Genomic DNA, 5,142 nt, shown 5'->3' on the forward strand with positions numbered 1-5,142 from the left:
AATGGGGGTTGTGGGCGGGTTCAAGGCACCCCGAGGAGGCGCTGAGAGGAAAAGAGAAGGCTTCTTGTGTGAATGGTTAGGCGTCAGGTCAGCTTAATTGTGCCTGCTTCAAGCTTCAGCTGAGCTCTACTTATGTTCGGCGTCCTGTGTGAACAAGGGCTTATAGTTACAATAGATCTGTGAGGTAACTAGACGAGTCGCTGTGTCAGTGTGTCTCTATTACAATCGTTGACTTAGTGCTAACCAACTAGTGGTAGTTCATACGTTGTTAGGAACCTGTAAAATGAAGGGTTACCATTATTAATAGTAAACATGTGGATTGAAAACTGATCTCCTCTCTCCTCTCCTATCAGCAGAAAGCAGTGCTTCACCTCCTCCAGTGGATGTGACCTATGCTAATGTCCCCATCAGACAGGCAGCCAATAGGAAAGGTATAGGCTGTGTGTGTGTGTGTGTGTGTGTGTGTGTGTGTGTGTGTGTGTGTGTGTGTGTGTGTGTGTGTGTGTGTGTGTGTGTGTGTGTGTGTGTGTGTGTGTGTGTGTGTGTGTGTGTGTAGGACACTGGGCAGCCTCTTAACAGGACTAACACAGTTAGTCCTGTTAATTTAAATTTAAATTTTGTCTGCCAATAAAAGGCTTACATTTACATTAACTTAAACAATACAGGCTCAACGCACACATACAGCAGACAATGTAAGACAATGAAGCTACAAACAACAAATTACTGTACACCATTGAATTAACTGTGAATACAACTCATATCAAAGACCTCTTGCTAAAATGCATTGTTTCCATCATAATTGTTCGAAGGCCTGAATGAAGAGTAAATGCCAAACCATTACAGAGCATGACTTAAAACAAACAAACATTACACAGAGATCTAATGCGACTTCAGCACCACAGACAAGGAAGGCTCCATACCACCAAAGGCAAGCTCAAAAACTGTAGCAGTCACTTCAGGCGAGTTGATGTGACAGTGGAACCTGCAGAAGGTGAAAACAGCAGCACATTGAGTCAATGGCATGAACCTGGACTTTAGTCCAGACCAGCTCACCACAATCTAGCTGGACACCAGCCATCCTTGTTGATTATTTCACAACACAATCAGTCAGCTCCATTAGCTCAGACTAAACTGTGCCCTGCTTGCCGGTTGGGTGGACCTTGCTTTTTTAAGCACATCTTCACAAGTTGTGAAAACGATCTCTCACCCTTAGTCTACATTTAGGAACAGGGTGAGAGATATAAATTGTGAAGACCTCTCACCCACAGTTACCAGGCAGGGTTAAGAAAAGCCTGACTGTGGTGAGCACACTTGGGGAAGTACTTTTCATCCTACCTTTTCTTAGCAGTTCCTCTGGTGAACATGTTTTCTCTCACCACACAAAATGCTTGAACTGCATACATTCAAATGTGATGGAAGGGGGTGGGGGGCATCTACACACCAATCACGATTCTTTCTCATTATGAATATATTATTTTAGTATTGAAGATTAATTTTGGCCATGGAGTAGGCCTAATATATAAAGAAAATATGACTAAGCGTATAAATATTTGAATTTGAATGTGGTGCCTCCCCAACAAGGCAAATTGGCGCACGCACACACACGCACGCACGCACGCACGCACGCACGCACGCACGCACGCACGCACGCACGCACGCACGCACGCACACACGCACACACGCACACACACACACACACACACACACACACACACACACACACACACACACACACACACACACAAACTTTGTACTGTCTGTTCCACAGGTTCGAACACCAGGGGAAACTCGGACACCATAAGCCTGCAGGTGAATTCCTTTAACTCTTTGTATCTCTGTTTATTCTCATAGTTAGTTTCCACCATAATACTGTATACTATATGGATGGAGGTCTTGTCAGCTCCCAAAACGTGAAGCCAAAATATCTCAATTGCCCTCTGTTGGCTGGCTGCAGTATAGGTCATAAATCCCGCCCCCGCCATGTTAGCGGTTGGGACATGAGCCAAACTAAAAAAGCAAAGCACACATTAAATACATTTTACAGGGTCGCTGTCATTTTAGGTAGGCCTTCTTATCACGCTCAAGTGTCCGCTCAAGTGCTAATTTTTCGGATAAGTTTGTTTTTTATTAGTTAATTGATGATATAAAAAGGGCTGATTGACAGCTGTGACAGCCACTCTCAAACCTCTGTCAAGCGGCTACTGCGCAAACTCTGGTTGCAAATGACGTGAGACAAGTAAGATGACAACTCACTGAAGCAAGATTTTGGCTTCATTTGAACAGGTAGGATGTGGAGACATGTTGTCCATATATTATACAGTCAATGGTTTCCATTTTAGTAGATCAGAAAACAAGGTTTTAAGATTCAATATCTCAAGATTCAAGATTAATTTTAACAGCCATAGTGAGTAATCATATTACAAATGAGGAATTTGACTCAGTTGACTTAGTGCAGTTTTAGCACCCGCAATGTGATTTGCACTGCATGGTGCAAACCTTTAGTAGATCTGGCTTAATGCTAGCTACTGTAGCAGAGCTCACGTGCGGAGTTGAGCAATGAGAATTCCTGCTCCACGCTCAAGGAGCGGTCCGTTCCCCCCGCTCTGTTGCTCACAGCCGCACATGGCCGCTCCGCTCCATATCGCTCTCCGCTCAACACAAGTTTCAAAAAGCTCCGCTCCAGGATTTGTCAGCTGCTGTACTAAACGCACTGTTTCAAGTTCCTCTTCCTCTCCGCAGCTCCACTAGGCAGCCAGGCACCAGCGAGCAAAGGAGAAAGAAAGGCTAGTGGGCAATTGGCAAACAAAGTCGGCAATTACAGAGGATTTACAATTTTGGATTTATTTTCTGATATTTTCAATGGTAATGTTTGAAAAGCACAAATAAATACGTCCGCAAAACCGCGTTATCATTATCAAATGTACACACATGCAGCTTGTCTGCTGCGGTGCACGTCACGCCCACAGAGAGAGAGGGAGAGGAAGAACTGAATCACGTAACAGAAGAAGAACAAAACAGAAGAGAAAATCCTGGGTCGGACTCGATCATGTTCATGTTGTGAGCTCTACCGGAGTGAACTTGAGCGGGTGATCTGGCACCGCTCCAACTTTGGCTCAGGTTCGCTCACCCTGCCGCTCCCGCTCCTCACTCGCTCCGCGTTCCGCTCTGCTAGCTAGCGATGCTGCTGCAGCATCAGAGCATAGACGCCATACTAAGCTCTCTATGCAAATATTATTTGCATTCATTCTCAATAATCGGTTCATGTGAGTTGGCAGACTGAAATGGAACTGTCATTTCTATAAAGATAATTAAGAGATAGATAGAATTTACAGTATAGGGCCTGTGTCCACGTAGCGTTTGTCAGCATTTTTTAGGTATGGAAAAATATCTGCCTTTTGTGAGGAGGGATGATAACGTCACCTGCTGCTAGCTTATCTCAATGATTACAACGTTCTATTTCTCCACCCCACTATCTCCATACCTGTTGTTGCTATGGATGCTATGGAAGGGGTAGCTTCTCCGTCATTGCGATTGGTCGGCTGTAAAAAAGAGGTTCACATCACCCGACACTTTTCTGAAAATTGTAACATTTCTCAGCTTTTGAAAGCGCTCTGCTCTGAGGGAAAAAAACACCAGCTGCAGTGCTTTTCTGGAGCGGCTGCCATTTGTGCACCTGTTGTTTCTTAATGGGAGAATAGGTAAAATAAGCCATAAGGACGTGAGCATGTGCAAAGTGATATGTTTGATACGAGTAACCGATGAAAGAGCCTGAGAAGTGATTATATTTGTCTTAGTTGACAAGGCCAACACATGAGTTCATTTTCTCCAACCTGCATGGTTTCGGTGAGGCTGAAATATCCTAATAATTGGGGGGGGGGGAGTCACCAGAAAGACGAACCGGTAAAAGCGCACTTTCAGAATTCACCAACAATAATGCATAATCTTATGCTGCACATGATTTCACATGAGTATTTTTGTTTAATAATTTTGCACTGTGACCTTTTTACCTCGTAACTCTGCTCTTTTCTTTTTATCCATTTGATGTAAAGCACTTTGAATTGCCTCTGTGTGTGAAATGTGCTACAAATAAACTTGCCTTGTCTTCAATGAGGAAAGGCTGCTGATGCTGAGAAACAAAAACGCTATGAACACAGCCTAATACAGGATAGATGTAGGATACATGCAAGATGGAGGACTCTTCCCATGCTACCGATGGTGTGCTGTCCTGCCTTGTCACCTTGCTGAACTTATCAATTTTCACAGAGTGTCACCTATGGGAACGATCCTCCAGCTTCCAGATCCCAGCCAGACTCCACCTACCAGGGCCTCAATCCAACCACCATGGACCAGGACCAAACATACTCGACTCTGAAGCCAGCAGACTCCACCTACCAGGGCCTCAATCCAGCCACCATGGACCAGGACCAAACATACTCGACTCTGAAGCCAGCAGACTCCACCTACCAGGGCCTCAATCCAGCCACCATGGACCAGAACCAAACATACTCGACTCTGGAGCCAGCAGACTCCACCTACCAGGGCCTCAATCCAGCCACCATGGACCAGGACCAAACATACTCGACTCTGGAGCAGGGCCAGTTTTAGCCTGCTATATTAGGGTAAGCTGGTAGAAATAATAGGTGGGCAACTTGGGCGGTAGTTAAAGGACGGCTTTACCGGTAATCAACCCACTTTGTATCGTTAATAATCTTGGTAATATGAGCACATGCACAGTGTTTACCTCTCTCTGTGTTTTCCTCATGGAGATCTCCCATTTCCTCCAAAGTGCTCCATTCTGACGCATCACAACGCGTCAGAACGGAGCTGTGGAAGTTCTGCTGGAGAGGCAGCATCTTCTCGAGGGCGGCAGTTATTGTTTATTTGTATTTTTTAAGTATGCGCACATCCACGAGAATTGCATGGAGAGCCTTAACGAGCCCTAATGACTTGCAGCTGGTGGGGGCGGAGTAAAGCCATCCTTTAACCCAGAGTTTTGAGAAGTGGCCTATACAGTAGCCCGAGGGTTGCCGGTTTGGGGAGGGGGATTAATAAAGCAGTATTCTATTCTATTCTATTCTATTCTATTCTATTCTATTGGGCGTAGCCATTTGAGTTGTAATAAGAACTCAGGTGACAGGTGTT

The 5,142-nt window shown here is 45.0% G+C and overlaps 1 long non-coding RNA gene across 1 annotated transcript; it reads left to right on the forward strand.

Annotated features, from left to right (window-relative positions):
* Nucleotides 1-356: 356 nt before the first annotated feature.
* On the forward strand, nt 357-4,605 carry LOC310779537. The gene is made up of 3 exons (XR_014552841.1): nt 357-431; nt 1,769-1,809; nt 4,264-4,605. It is a non-coding gene; the product is annotated as an uncharacterized lncRNA (long non-coding RNA).
* Nucleotides 4,606-5,142: the final 537 nt, after the last annotated feature.

The sequence above is a fragment of the Poromitra crassiceps genome, assembly GCF_964638095.1.
Source record: "Poromitra crassiceps genome assembly, chromosome: 7".
NCBI classification, from domain to species: Eukaryota; Metazoa; Chordata; class Actinopteri; order Beryciformes; family Melamphaidae; genus Poromitra; species Poromitra crassiceps.